This window comes from Cydia pomonella, chromosome 12, assembly GCF_033807575.1.
Source record: "Cydia pomonella isolate Wapato2018A chromosome 12, ilCydPomo1, whole genome shotgun sequence".
In the NCBI taxonomy this organism is placed as follows: Eukaryota; Metazoa; Arthropoda; class Insecta; order Lepidoptera; family Tortricidae; genus Cydia; species Cydia pomonella.
The window spans coordinates 14631164-14647621 of NC_084714.1; the positions used below are offsets into that span (position 1 = coordinate 14631164).

At 38.1% G+C, this 16458-nt stretch overlaps 1 long non-coding RNA gene across 1 annotated transcript; it reads right to left on the bottom strand.

The window, feature by feature from the left end:
* Positions 1 to 392: 392 nt before the first annotated feature.
* LOC133523691 (uncharacterized) lies at positions 393 to 14737 on the bottom strand. The gene is made up of 4 exons (XR_009800267.1): positions 14190 to 14737; positions 10159 to 10355; positions 2091 to 2221; positions 393 to 950 (listed from the first exon to the last, which is right to left on the bottom strand). It is a non-coding gene; the product is annotated as an uncharacterized LOC133523691 (long non-coding RNA).
* Positions 14738 to 16458: the final 1721 nt, after the last annotated feature.

Genomic DNA, 16458 nt, shown 5'->3' on the forward strand with positions numbered 1-16458 from the left:
AGTTGTTTAACATAAATTACCTCGACCGTTATTGGACTCAGCATAATGAAAGATATGACAAGGTACAGTCGCCATCAGATATCGGCGCGGCTAAGGTGCTGACAAATATCTGAATACGCCTCTTTTGTCAAGGCGTTACAGTGCATGTTCAGATATTTTTGAGCACCTCGGCCGCTCCGATTTATCTGATGGCGACTGTACACAGTAACCACACAAAAAACTTTTACACTTGTAAAGTACTGCGCTACGAGCAGCACCACTTATTGGCGTCACACTTCAAAATAGCCCAAATGTTTTTCCTTGGATCTCAATTTATGTTGTTATTTATACTCGAACAGACGGTAAACATAAAACAAAAGGTATTAGTCAGGAACCCATAATAACAAACCAAATAATAGGGATTATTTTATTCTTTTTCCATACGATAAGGAATTAACATTAGACACATTACAAAAATAAATCAGTGCTCACAACTACAAAAACTATAATAGGGTTGTTTCACACGTTACGTGACCAAACTCAAAACGTCATTGAAGATTCTGATGACGCCACAACTCTCGGATTGACACTGTTGACAGTTAGGCGATAAACAACAAATGACAAATGTCAGTTGACTGTTCGTATCTTCTACGTATGTATGTAGTTATGTGTCAAACCGTAAACTGTGACGTCACACAATTTTCAAAGAGTGTTTTGGGCGCTAAAGCATCTGTCAAAATATATTTTGTTAATTTAACATATTTAAAGCCGTTTTTAGTATAAAAGTTGAATTTTAGGGCAACTTTTAGTTAATGTAGAACGTAATACAAGCGTTTCAAAAAATTGGAAACAACCCTATTATTTATTGAATACATTGAATGAATCGAAGGTACAAAGGTACTGCGCTGCATACGACAAGTCCGCGATCCGGTCACACTATTCCGACATCTTCATATACACGAATACGTTATCTGAAATTAAATAAAATTTATTTAGTCCGATACAAAGGTAAATGAAAAAAAAAAAACAAACTACGTCACACTAGACTTAAATCGACCGGGATATGGACCGTGATTACCTTCTATATTGCTTTTAAGCTCCCGATGTTTCGACGCAGTTACATGCATCTTGTTCACGGGTAACTGGAGATAGCGGGTGGCTGTCAAAGTTGTGTAGACCGCGCTCGGTCTACCCTCATTCGTGCGCGTCGGCTGCGTTCACTTTCAACGTTACCACTGGTCGCGTAACAAACAACATAGAAGGTAATCACGGTCCATATCCCGGTCGATTTAAGTCTAGTGAAACTAACCGTGAATCATTTAAGACTATTGTGGGGGTATTTTTATAGTAACTTATGCATTTTCTCCCAGAAACCGGGCTAAAGGTTATGGCGCCATCGCTCGAAATGATGCTGCTATCTATACCTTTGACTTTGATCTATTAGATGGCGCCACTTTTTGATATTTAAGAAATTGAACACATATCAGTGAAATAATAAGGATAAAAGTCAAATGGCGATCTAAAAGTTTTAATTAAGTATGTGTCGGAAGATGGCAGCAATTTACGTCGCTGCAAAGTTTTCTTTGACAATACACCTCTATTTCAAATTCTCTTTCATACCATGAATAACCAGTTCATCAAATGATACCTTCAAGAGTTTTGCAATTGCCGAGATAAATTAAGGGACTTGACCATTGACATATATATCTAATGACGGGCCTTATGGGCGATGAGAATGGGGCTAGTACAGCGGTGTCACGCACACGAATTCGAGCCAATCGTGCAGTCTAATGCCACAACGCGATTGGTTGATGAGTTCGCATCACGCGCGCGATTGGTCGCAACTAGTTGCGTTAGACTACACGATTGGCTCAAATTCGTGAGTGATACCACTGAACTAGCGCCATTCTTAGTGACCGTAAGGCTTATCCTTAGATATATGTCAATGTACTTGACCCAAAATTTATAATGCGTCGCCCCGCGCGCGTCATTATAAACCTTATCGGAATGCACGAAGGTTGATATTGGGCTGTGTAGCCACGCGCGTCTATTGACGTCTTGCGGTAAAAGGGTTAACAGAATAACATCACTATAATAGCTTAGTACCTTACCTCATTCGTCTAACACACGGCGACCAGCTCGGAAATGCTGCAGGGTCTCGTACAGCATCTCTTCATGTTGTTCCGGAACTCCCAGCTTCTAGTCTCCGCCTCGCGAGGGTCCAAAGCGGGGTGCATGTACTCTGAATAATAAATAGCTGATTAAGACCAATTGTACTTAGATATGATATATAGAACTTGAGAAGATTAAAACTACATACTTGAGCACAGAACCTGTTAGGCTTGCAAACAAACTGTAACCCCTTGAACGCCAAAGATATAAACTGACGCGCGTACAGCCCAATATCATCCTTCGTGCATTCTGACAAGGTTCAAGACATTGACATATATCTAAGGCCTATCTGGCCCCATTCTTATTGCCCGTAAGACCCGTCCTTAGATATATGTCAATGGTTCAAGATGACCCGCCGCGTATAGGCGTGGCGTTCAAAGGATTAAATAGGGCTCGATTTTTTTTACAAGCACCCTGAGGGAGCTGTAGTGCCCTCAAATTTTATTGGAAAGTAGCAGTTAAAAAGGGAGTATTACTGTAATGTTCTGCCGCCAGAGTGCAGCACTAGCTCCTATCGTAAACCATAGAGTAACTTATACATATTGTGCATTAAACTGTTTTTGACAAGTTTTCACAGATAATAAAACATGACATTAATGCATCAAAGCGGTTTGTTTACAAAGGGCCCACCGGGAAACGCAAAAATTGAATTTAGCTATCTGCGTCTTTATTGCTCGAATATGCAAGAGTGATAGAGAGGTTAGATAACGAAATTACGATTTTCTTGTTTCGCGGTGCTACGCAGAGTTTTGCGTAATATTCCCTATTGACGGTATAAGCGCAGAACAACAACTATAAAAAATTGCATCGAATTAAAGTAAATAGGAATCAAACGTCAAATTCCTATGAAATATTATGTTTACATATAGCTGCGCTGCTGTACTTGGTCCAATAATAACTATTCAATTTAAATTAAAAAAAAAACCCCTACGCATTATGCCATAAAAACCATTTTATACCAAAAATTTGCACCATTTTGGAAAAGAGATGATACTATCCAAGCTGCTGATCCAAAACCGCATCGAAATCGGTCAATCCGTTTGAGAGCTACGATGCCACAGACAGATAGACAGACATTGGGCGTCGAATATATAACACCCCTTTGCGTCGGGGGTTAAAAATACCGTAAAACATATTTCTTCGATTATTATTTAAATTAACCCCAACCAAAAGAGACTTGAAGAAACCGTCAGGGACCATCATTTCACTCGACGCCAGGGGTATGACGAATGTGTGACGGTCGGCGTCAGATTCGGGGTGGTATCGGACGTTCACACGGCTCGCAATCCTAACCAATCGATCCTAACCAAACGTAGGTACGTCATAGACCTATATAGGTACGTACATTTTTGATGAAATTTCCATTTGTACGGACGTTCGGGTTGGGTCGCAATGCTGTTCTTCCCTCTTAAAACGTGTAAATTTGTAATAGTAGGTACATTACAATACAAGTGTGAAAAGTACGAATTTCACAACGAGTGGCGATAAATTAAAACACGTCTCTTTCGCACACGCAACGTTTTACAGTACATATGGCCCTTTAAATTTTCGACATACGCACGTATAGTGCTAGTTACCGCACTAGGGCGATAAGTTAGCGCCATATGTGCTGTAATAGTACATTACGATACAAGTGCGAAAAATAGGAAATATTCGAAACTAGTGGCGATAAAAAGAGCCCTTAATCCTTGGAGCGTTCTCCGATTTCACGAAATAACGCTCGATAGATGGCGTTGGCGCTCGGTACGCGAGCGCCGGCAACGCGACGCGCGTTTCAATGCAGACTAGAATAATCTTGATAGTTTTCAATATAATTTCAAGCAACATTAATTTTAGTGTCATATGATATCATATGGGCACTCTTTATTTTATTGTATATGCACAGTAGTTTTTTTTTATGTACACTACTACTAAGTGTACAGACTACAGAGTGGACTATAACCCTTGCTCTTTATTCTGTCTCTTTCACACCAATGGAAAATGAAGAAGTTACTAAATGACTGCAGGTATAAATAAAGTATATTAGTGCGATAGAGAGACAGATAGTGTTTCGTTGTCGTATCGTAAACGATTGGCATGTTGGCCACACACTTGCTTAGTGCCTAGCCAAAATACCAATCGTTTGCGTATATTAGTGCGATAGAGAGAGAGTAGTGTTTCGTTGTCGTATCGTAAACGATTGGCATGTTGGCTACGCACCCATGATACCTAGCCAAGAAGCCAATCGATTGCGCATATTAGTGCGATAGAGAGACAGATAGTGTTTCCTTGTCGTATCGTAAACGTTTGGCATGTTGGCTACGCACCCATGCTGCCCAGCCAAGATGCCAATCATTTGTGCATATTAGTACGAGAGAATGAAGTCCATCCAGGTTCTTATGATGGAGTCAGGAGTTGGTCACCAGAACTCCTAATCTACTCATTATAATTCCATCGTGCTTGGGCTCAAAAGATTTGCCCTGACGAACACCATCGATCTAGATGAGGTCCAGGGTCTCATGACGGAGTCAGGAGTTGGTCACCAGAACTCCCCAGAACTCCTAATCTACTCATCATAACTCCATCGAGTTTGGGCTCAATAGATTTACCCTGATGAGCACCATCAATCTAGATGAAGTCCAGGGTCTCATGATGGAGTCAGGAGTAGGTCACTAGAACTCCTAATCTACTCATTATAATTCCATCGTATTCGAGCTCAATAGATTTGCCCTGACGAGTACCATCGATCTAAATGAAGTCCAGGGTCTCATGATGGAGTCAGGAGTTGGTCACCAGAACTCCTAATCTACTCATTATAATTCCATCGTGTTTGGGCTCAAAAGATTTGCCCTGACGAGTACCATCGATCTAGATGAAGTCCAGGTTCTCATGATGGAGTCAGGAGTTGGTCACCATAATTCCTAATCTACTCATCATAACTCCATCGTGTTTGGGCTCAATAGATTTGCCCTCACGAGCACCATCAATCTAGATGATGTTCAGGGTCTCATGATGGAGTCAGGAGTTGGTCACTAGAACTCCTAATCTACTCATTATAATTCCATCGTGTTTGGGCTCAAAAGATTTGCCCTGACGAGTACCATCGATCTAGATGAAGTCCAGGGTCTCATGATGGAGTCAGGAGTTGGTCACCAGAACTCGTAATCTATTTATCATAACTCCATCGTGTTTGGGCTCAATAGATTTACTCCGACAAGCACCATCAAATTACCATTATGATGAATAGATTAGGAGTTCTGGTGACCAACTACTGAGTCCATCATGAGACCCTGGACCTCATCTAGATCGATGGTGCTCGTCAGGGCAAATCTTTTGAGCCCAAACACGTTGGAATTATAATGAGTAGATTAGGAGTTCTAGTGACCAACTCCTGACTCCATCATGAGACCCTGGACTTTATCTAGATTGATGATGCTCGACAGGGCAAATCTATTGAGCCCAAACACGATGAGGTTATGATGAGTAGTTTAGGAGTTCTGGTGACCAACTCCTGACTCCATCATGAGACCCTGGACCTCATCTAGATCGATGGTGCTCGTCAGGGCAAATCTTTTGAGCCCAAACACGTTGGAATTATAATGAGTAGATTAGGAGTTCTAGTGACCAACTCCTGACTCCATCATGAGACCCTGGACTTTATCTAGATTGATGATGCTCGTCAGGGCAAATCTATTGAGCCCAAACACGATGAGGTTATGATGAGTAGTTTAGGAGTTCTGGTGACCAACTCCTGACTCCATCATGAGACCCTGGACCTCATCTAGATCGATGGTGTTCATCAGGGCAAATCTATTGAACCCAAACACGATGGAGTTATGATGAGTAGATTAGGAGTTCTGGTGACCAACTCCTGACTCCATTATGAGACCCTGGACCTCATCTAGATCGATGGTGCTCATCAGGGCAAATCTTTTGAGCCCAAACACGTTGGAATTATAATGAGTAGATTAGGAGTTCTAGTGACCAACTCCTGACTCCATCATGAGACCCTGGACTTTATCTAGATTGATGATGCTCGTCAGGGCAAATCTATTGAGCCCGAACACGATGAGGTTATGATGAGTAGATTAGGAGTTCTGGTGACCAACTCCTGACTCCATCATGAGACCCTGGGCCTCATCTAGATCGATGGTGTTCATCAGGGCAAATCTATTGAGCCCAAACACGATGGAGTTATGATGAGTAGATTAGGAGTTCTGGTAACCAGCTCCTGACTCCATCATGAGACCCTGGACCTCATCTAGATCGATGGTGCTCATCAGGGCAAATCTTTTGAGCCCAAACACGTTGGAATTATAATGAGTAGATTAGGAGTTCTAGTGACCAACTCCTGACTCCATCATGAGACCCTGGACTTTATCTAGATTGATGATGCTCGTCAGGACAAATCTATTGAGCCCGAACACGATGAGGTTATGATGAGTAGTTTAGGAGTTCTGGTGACCAACTCCTGACTCCATCATGAGACCCTGGACCTCATCTAGATTGAAGGTGCTCATCAGGGCAAATCTATTGAGCCCAAACACGATGGAGTTATGATGAGTAGATTAGGAGTTCTGGTGACCAGCTCCTGACTCCATCATGAGACCCTGGACCTCATCTAGATTGATGGTGCTCGTCAGGGCAACTCTATTGAACCCAAACACGATGGAGTTATGATGAGTAGATTAGGAGTTCTGGTGACCAGCTCCTGACTCCATCATGAGACCCTGGACCTCATCTAGATTGAAGGTGCTCATCAGGGCAACTCTGTTGAGCCCAAACACGATGGAATTATAATGAATAGATTAGGAGTTCTAGTGACCAACTCCTGACTCCATCATGAGACCCTGGACCTCATCTAGATCGATGGTGTTCGTCAGGGCAAATCTTTTGAGCCCAAACACGATGGGATTATAATTAGTAGATTAGGAGTTCTGGTGACCAACTCCTGACTCCATCATGAGAACTTGGACTTCATCCGGGTCAAAAATAATAATGCAAACCCTAACGTAATTTCAAGTGAAAATGCGTTTTTCAGAAAATCGCAGCCAAATAACACTAGACCTTACTCATAGTGTTGTGTTCCTGCCGGTGAGTAAGGTTGCCAGAGCTCAACGAGGGGTGGGAGGGGGTTAGGGTCGGCAACGCGCATGTAACTCCTCTGGAGTTGCAGGCGTACATATGCGGGCCGTATGCTTGTTTGCCACCGACTTAGTATTAAAAAAAAGTAACACTGAAAATCCATCAATAAGAGAGTCTGTTAGGCATACTGTATAAAATGAACTTTTATTAAGATTTTCTAATCGCAGTATATAGCACTTCTCGGAACTCCGTAGCTGATTACGATCGCAACGAATGCCTGACAATCGAGCACAGGTCCGTCCTCTAAGCGCGCTCCGCGCGGACTGAGAGCGGGGCGTCGCTGCTGCGTGATTTATACGTGTTTAAAAAAAAATATAAATTTACGGCAATGTAGGTCCCATAGTTACGATTTTTTTTTTATAGGTTAACATAAAGTTACAGTTTGCTATAATATTATTTTTAAAGCAAAATATGCGTACAATTTGCGGAAATAAAATATAATAAAACCCTGTTTTCGCCAAAAAAATGAAGAAAACTCGGAAGGTATTTTATCAGTTTTTTCAAATGAATCTTCGATTGTTAATCATTCCAGCCCCTCGTACGAGATATGTTGAATCAAATTGTAGTCATTCATGTACCAAATGATTCTTGTTTATAGCAAAATTGAGAACCGAAACGCCACATCTCACTGCAAAATTTGGAAAAGACTCCCAAAAAACCTCATTAAAAAAGAGGTTTAAAAGAGAAAATGAAAATTTGAACCGTTGGAGCCCCTAGTTTAGGAAACGATTATTTAAGTACGTTATCAGTTTTTGAATAAATACTAATAGTTACGTCGTAATCTTGAATGAAAAAGGAAGCATTTTACAAAATACGCTCGTCTGTAGGAATAAGGACTCTTAAATCGACACGAGTTGCGAATTACCTATTCGCACATGTATCATAGAACGTTTTACAGTACATATGGCCCTTAAAATTTTCGACATAGTAACGTAATGTGCTAATTATCGCACTAGTGCGGTAAAGTAGCGCCATATGTACTGTAATAGTACATTACGATACAAGTGCGAAAAATAGGAAATTCGAAACGAGTGGCGATAAATTAAAACACGACCTAAGGGAGTGTTTTAAATCGACACGAGTTGCGAATTACCTATTCGCACATGTATCGTACAACGTTTTACAGCACATATGGCCCTTTAAATGTTTGACATATTAACGTAATATGCTAATTTTCGCACTAGTGCGGTAAAGTAGCTCCATATGTACTGTAAAAGTTGTTTACAAACTTATCACTCTAAATATTCCAATGAATCCGGTTGTAATCTATTGACCTGAGTATTGTATAATGTCAGTAGGTAGGTAAGTGATAATTACTATAATCAGCAGATTTTTTATATAAATATTATGCAGTTGAAAAAATATTGCTATATTTAAGACAATATTTGAATAATAATGCGAGATAGTTTGATTATCGTCTTCCTGCTTAAAAACATTCAAATATAGCCAATATTGCAACAATAAGGTGAAAGGAAACTTAAAAGATAAATTTACAAGAAGCGGGTCAGAACTCGAAAAATGGAGGGTTCCGTGTGAATACAAAGGAAACTTCTGGATAAGACTAGCCTAGGACCACGATAAAGTGGCGTACACAAAGAAAGGCCTATGCCCAGTAGTGGGCAAACTCGGCGTCTTAGAGCATACAGTAATTGGGTTAGCCTTTCAGTAACTTACTCCTTTGCCAAAAATATATAAAATGTGCATAAAATCGTATAAAGACATTGTCATGTCTCATGCTCTGAAAGAGGGTCACTGTTAGTTCTAAAAGTGTGTAGAAAGTGTGAAGAATCTGCACTAGAGCATTTTAGTTACCAAGTACGATTTTCTTAATTTTTTTCTCGATATGCAATTGAAATTTGGTTTTAAATGGATTTGTTATATAATTTCCATTCTAATATTTAACTCCACATTCCATAAATAACGATACTTTTATCTAAATGGTTAATTCAAAGTATCCTCAAGAAATGTTATAAAAAACTATATTTAGTCATATTAAAAAAAATTAATGTATTTCATTTTCCTCGTATTCGAAACGCAAAGTAGAGTGTTTAACTATGGTCAAAGGCATCATTTCAGCCTCGGACTATTGGCGCTCTCACTGCGTTCGAGCTACCTCGGCAAAAATGAGTAATGAGTGCTTTTCATCCCTTGGTAACAATCTACTATTCCATATGTGATAGGTTTGTATGCGTCAAAATGAGAAATTGATAATTTTTATTAAAATGTGCGTGTGTCACATCATGTTTCGACACAGATCTTTTTTGCATATGTGAGTAATCTTTTGCTAGTGTTGCTTCTTCAGAAGACTCAATCTATTTTCAAAATGAATAAATAATAAACCGTTCAGTGGTTAAGACACTCCCCCACACTACCTGCTCCCGAGCCGCGGGGCCTAGTTAATTGTATGGGTGCTTCTCGACGCAAGGTTATCGCAACTGTGCAACGACGCCATTTTCCATAGCGCGGACTAGACTCCGACTCTCAAGACGCTGGTGTGAGGTGTCTTAAGTGTGTAGAAGTAAAACAGAGGGCCTACCGCGAACTACGTTCCACGTGTTGCCTCCTGTCACACTTAGGTCCGAATTTACAAGTGCGAAAGAGAGGCAACACGTTGAACGTGGTTCGCAGTAGCCCCTCTGACGTTGACTGGGATAAATGCAACTATGGGGTTATTTGAGCTCTTTTTTTAAATAACGTGAATTACAAGAGCTCCCGTAATTTAGTGAAGCATGCGCGACTTGAATATAAAACGTAATACAGAGAACGTTCCAATTAGTCGTATTCGAGAAATATAATATAATAGAGGTTTATGGAACCCATAGTTGCTTTTACTCCGGTCGACCTTACTTAATAATATTAGTAGTGATAAATCAGTTCAGTTACCCATAGGAAACACCCCGATCTGCCCGTACATAGGACATAGAGTGGTCTGTACGGTGTGAGTCAACGAGCTCACGCAGCTGAGGAACGATAGGTCCGAATGTGCTGACGTCACTATATGTGTAGACGCGAAATTTGAGCTGCAGGCCACCAGTAATGCTAGAAGGAGTTTTCCCACCATATTAACTGCTATCTAGTTCCTAAGGAAAACAAATAAATTTCATTTAGGCACACATTCTTATCCAGAAATTGTGCAATAAGAGAGCATAGGTAATTTTTACTGCGTGTGCCGATTTTGAGTCCCTGGCAAGCAAAACCTTTAATTTCGATTCTTGAGCATACATGTGGTATGTACAAAGAAGTTTGTTCTCGTGTGACTCACACATTTTTCGCTTTGGCTGTTATAATTTGTCAGGGAAGAAGTACCTAGGACGTGTCTAGTCGTGACTAGAAAAAATAAGTAAATAGCATCAGACAAGTCTAGACCTAGACAGACGAGACTTTAAAACTCGATCACGTACCTACACTACCTACCTATGGGTCCAAGTCCAAGTGCATGTTTTATTTTTAAGCTGGCTTTTAATCATACTATATCATCGCTTCTACTCTGATATTAAAATATTTAACTACGTTATGGTTTAATAATTAAATATTTTTTATGAAAAAGGGTTCCGACGCTTTTTTGCTTTTAGTTACTATTTTTATATAAACATATTTCGTAACATTTAAATTGACGTGGATATTTTTTTATAGGATATAACAATACACCACCAAAAAGATTTTTTGATCATAACAATAATGCATTTTATTAAGATAGTAATAGCACATTATGATACAAGTGTGCTAAGTTGGTCATTACACACGAGGCGATATTGTGCGCGCGAGCTGTAAGCGAGCGCCCAATAAGAAAGCCGATGTGGGTAATGATAATGACCAATGCACATGCGTTTCATACGACGTTTTTCAACACACTTGCGAGGAAAAAACAAAACTAATAAATCAGATTTTTCGTCAAAACAGTAAAGGTACCTACCTACAATTTTCAAAATGGTGGCTTATAGTTTTAACATCGAATAATTGCACCAAAGCGTGCTGGGCTTGTAGGCACTTATTCGCCAGTTCATTGGAATAAGCTATCAACACGTTTTCCAAGAAAGACTGGGCGTTTTTGCTGATTTTCCATTGAATAAAAGTTTCATATGCCGCCAACTATTTTTCACCCGATTTTGACGGTAAAAAGCTATCGTTCTCGGCTCTGGCCTCTATTAGTATTACTGCCAGCGTCAATTTTATATGTTCTTCATTTTCAATGCTTGAAATATAAACTAAAAACATGCAAAACTATTCCAATTTTATGACAAATACGGAAAATGGCTGGCGCGTTATTATTTTTTTAGGCGCACAAGGCAAAGGCGCGCACGAATTCGACAAACAGCCAATTATAAAAATGTAAAAAAGCTAATATTTTCGTATTTCTTTTCGACGGATGGAGATCAAATCGATGAAATGTTATGGTTATTCATTAATTTACGAGATAAATTAATCTATAAATTATGTTTGGCGTGATAAAACCTCTTTGAACTAACATTTGAAACCTAATAGTTGGTTAGAAAAAAAAAAATATTACTCGACCAAATTAAGAAGGCTCCGTTTCCATGCATATTGAAGTAGTTATTTTAAACACACTTGCTCAAAACGACGTTTTTATTCCACCGATTTTTGGCTCATAATCCTAGATATTAAACACGCGTGCATTTTCAGTATATTATAACATTTATAACACTCATGCTTTCTCATTATATTATCCGACTGAGTTAAGAAGGTAACTGATGCTAATAATATGCATGGAAACGTAGACTTCTTAATTTGTTCAAGTAATACATTTTTTTAAACCAACTATTAGGTTTCAAATGTTAGTTCAAAGAGGTTTTTTTCACACCAATCATAATTTATAGATTAATTATCTTGTAAATTACATTAATGAATAAACATGACATTTAATCAATTTGATATCCATCCGTCAAATAGAAATACGAAAATATTAGCTTTTGTACATTTTTTAAATTGGCTGTTTGTCGATTTCGTTCGCGCCTTTGCCTTGCGCGCGCATTGGAATCGTGCGTAAAAAAAAATAATGCGCCACTCGCGCCAGCAATTTTCCGTATTTGTCATAATATTGGAATAGTTTTGCATGTTTTTAGTTTATGATTATATATTGAAGAAAATGTCATTTTCAAGCTTTGAAAATGAAGAACACATAAAAATGACGCTGCCAGTAATACTAATATATATAGGCAATAGCCGAGAAAGATAGCCTTTTTCCATCAAAATCGGGTGAAAAATAATTGGCGGCATGTGAAACTTTTATTCAATGGAAAATCAGCAAAAACGCCCAGTCTTTCTTGGAAAACGTGTTGGTAGGTAGCTTACCTGGCGAATAAGTGCCTACGCTTTGGTGCAATTATTCGATGTTAAAACTGTAATCCACCATTTTGAAAATTGTACTTTTAATGTTTTGACAAAAAAAGTTTTGTTTTTCCTCGCAAGTGTGTTGAAAAACGTCGTATGAAACGCGTGCTCGCTTACAGCTCGCGCGCACAATATCGCCTCGTGTGTAATGACCAACTTAGCACACTTGTATCATTAATGTACTATTATGTATGAAAAAAACTAGGCTCCAGCCAGCCCCTCTAGTGTGTGTGTGTGTCTAATAGAGTCCGCCTCGTCTAAGCTTACTGTACACCAACTTTAATACAATGAAGTGTAAGCGGGGTATTTATAACGTCATATTTATATAGGTAGAAATTTAACATTTATCATGACAATCCCATACTTTGTTAGTTCAAAGGCTATGCAGAATGCAGCTTGATCCTTAAGTTTGTAAAAAAACATTCATTAAATACTAAAATTGATTTTATGAGAAATCTCATAAAACTCTGCACATAGAGTTAAGTTTCAATTGTCAATTGTACAATTGACAAACTGATTAACGTATCTCTAAGTACCTACGTGGTGCAACAACCCGCACTTAGCGTAGAAAAATCCACGTGTGCTCGTTATGAGAGTTGAGACAGACGCGAATGTCGCGATAACAAGGGTCAGCGTTCACATGTGTTTACACTGTTTACTAGCGTCTATCATAACAATAACAAACCTTAACACAACCTAGTAAAGTCTGAATAATCTTTTATAGGCCAAAAAGTAAACATTAAAGCGGAAAAACTGAGTACTGTACTTGAGTTATTTAGAGCTTACATTGAAATTGTGATATTATATTTGCTGTAAATTCAAAAAAACATTCTTGACCACTATCGTGTCTCAAAATTTAAAACTTAATTTTAAATAATTCTTATATAATTAGACGAAAGGCAATGTTTCTATTTTAGACACGCTAGCAAACATCGAATTTAGGATCAACATTAGGACCCGTTTGCTTGGATTTTCTAGAGTATATATATTTTTTGTATTATAAGCTGTATAAACATATATTCAATATAATAAACTTAAGAAAAACATGCATAGAAAACTTAGGTTCATTTTTGACTGTTGTTTATTTAGAAACTAACCTTCCCGGATATTTTGTTTAAAAGGTACTTTGGAAAATTACTGCCTTTGTTTACGTTCTACACATATGGCTTATCACAAGGGATTAAAGGTGATATTTTATTGATATAATAGGGCAATTCACTAAATGGTTATTTCCGTCGGTTTGAAATGGGTCAAAATCGTGGTATTTTAAAAGCGTTAAATATAGGCTAGTGATGTATAAGTTAGCGTTTAATTTTTTTTTGGATGACGTAACTTTTCTAACCCCAACACGAAATTCCAAAAAAACATTAAACTTTCTTGTATATGTATATATTAATTTAATAGTAATGCGTTGCTATTCCATTATTCGTAAAGACGTTATAAATTATTTTTGCAATAAAAATAAAAAAATATAAAACGACTGAGACAGTTCCTATGAATTTATTACAATTTTTTGTAACGTATTATTATTAATAATAAGCTATATTATTATGAATCTAGCTCACCTGATATTCTGATGTTCTGACGAAAGGGTCAACGCTTTAATGAAGTCCGCGAAAAACCACCGAAGCTTTTATAGCCAAAGGGTACAAATAAATATTCTAGAGGCTATTAAAATTACTGGACCGTCCTTGTTTGCTCACAGATTTTAATTAGTAAAGTTACAAAGCAATTTCGCGTCGTATAATGTCCTTTGAATATTCCACTTCTCACTTTGCTTTGCAGGGACTTCGCGACGTAGCCGTGCGGTTCCTAATGAAGTTAACACGCTCTAAAAATACAGAGTAAACATGTTATTAATATGAACGGGAGCAACGTTTATCGGCCTCTAGTTTTTTTATCAATTGACCTATAAGCGTCATGAATATCTGCACAGTTTAGTACTCTGTCGCTTTAGACGGTATATGTGGGTGCTCATGACACCTTAGGTGGGTGTCATGAGAGCTAAAGCGACAAGGGGGTAAATGTGACTAAGTATTAATGATGTGTATTTTACTAGGCTGGAATTGTTGTTTGGTTAGCGTCTGGTGGCGTCTGCCTCCCTTAGTACTGGGCATACACTACCTAATTGGGTTACGTTGATTATTAGTTGTGGGCTCGTGAAGCTTAGGTACATATTGGTTTTTTAAACTTACCTATTTTGTTGCTTAGACACGCATTTTGAACAAAATGTTACCTACTCGTTCTTAACTAACGTCAATACTAAAATTATTAAAAAAGGCTTTTTTAAGGGTTACTTTATGTTATTGCGGAGTCATGTCAATGTTGTTATTTAGGAGCTTAAATTATTCGGAATAACTACCCATACAAATTAACATAAATTATTGCGATTTAAATATGGACAAATCGTGTTTTGCTTGGACATTTTTGGACAAAACCTTTTATGCACAAAAGTTATACGGAGAAATCATATTTTGTTCGTAACACCAAATATATTTTTCGGTTTGACGTAAGGGTAGGTACTTTGAAATAGTTTAGATATATCAAACCAACCAAAAAAAGTTTTCTCCATAGGCATAATGGCGGCAATAGATTGTTAGCGATTGGCTGAAGTGACAAATCACTTTTTGCATGAGAAATGCTTATGGACAAAACTCTCTTGGCATATGATCCCGCTATACAAAATCAAAATACTATAATAAAATAACATTTATCCAGTGACGAAACATTTGATGTAGGTGCAATTTTTTGATTTTCTATAGACTGATCACATAAACTTATTTTTTTGTGACAAATCAGGTTTTGAATATAAGCACCTCACTTAGGAGTCAGGGTATCTAGAACTGTAGGTGAAATTACACCAATGTAGTCACCAAGTTCTCAGGAACCACTCCAATAAATAGTTTAATGAACACGTATGGAGTTTCCTGCTTTGTTTGGTGATTTTTTTGTCACGTGTGAGACTGTAATAGTTTCAGCTGATAAATAAATGATAACCTTGACAACATAGCGGACAAATCACATGTACCAATCATTATATTCTATTTTGTTTTCATAGATTATCATTAACAGACCGCGAGACAAATTTTTATTGCGCAAAAATAAAACATGCTATTAAAAATGTGACTTCAGAATGTTCACATCAACTGACCCAGTAGGTATGTGCGTGTGTGTTTTTAAATTAAATTGGCCCATATAAGTGTTAGTAACAGCCTTAAATAAAAATGTTAAACTATGACTATTACTATGTTTTTACTAACGCAAATGGTACCTAGCCCGAGGTCTCTATTTATGTTCTTTTTGGGTTGGAATTGGAACCTAATAAAGTATAGGCATATTTTAAAACAACTAGCTAGATTGCTCTGGAACGTTGTACTTACAATAGGATAAGGTATATCTAGGGCTGAAATCAGTTTATATAGTAGCCTCAGATACCATAAAAAAAAGAGAATTTAAGATTTTCATACAAAACTTGTTTTTGCTCTATTTCGTTTGTTTTGTAAGGTAAACTATACTAATATTATAACTATACTAATCTGTAACTATAAAAGGAGCAATATAAACTAATTTCAGTCCTTAATATCTTCTTCTTCTTCTTTTCATCCTGTTACCCCCTGCTGGGGTGTAGGGCTCGAACCATTTTCTTCCACTGACTCCGGTCCTGGGCAGCTTGGGTAACGTCCTCCCACCCCCTCCCCAATACACCCAACTCGTGCTCCACGGAACGGCGCCAAGTAGATTTAGGGCGACCATGCCCTAAATATACATCATGTAATAAAATTGTATGTGCAAAGTTTCATCGTCCAACACTTAGTTTTAAAATGAGAACGAAAC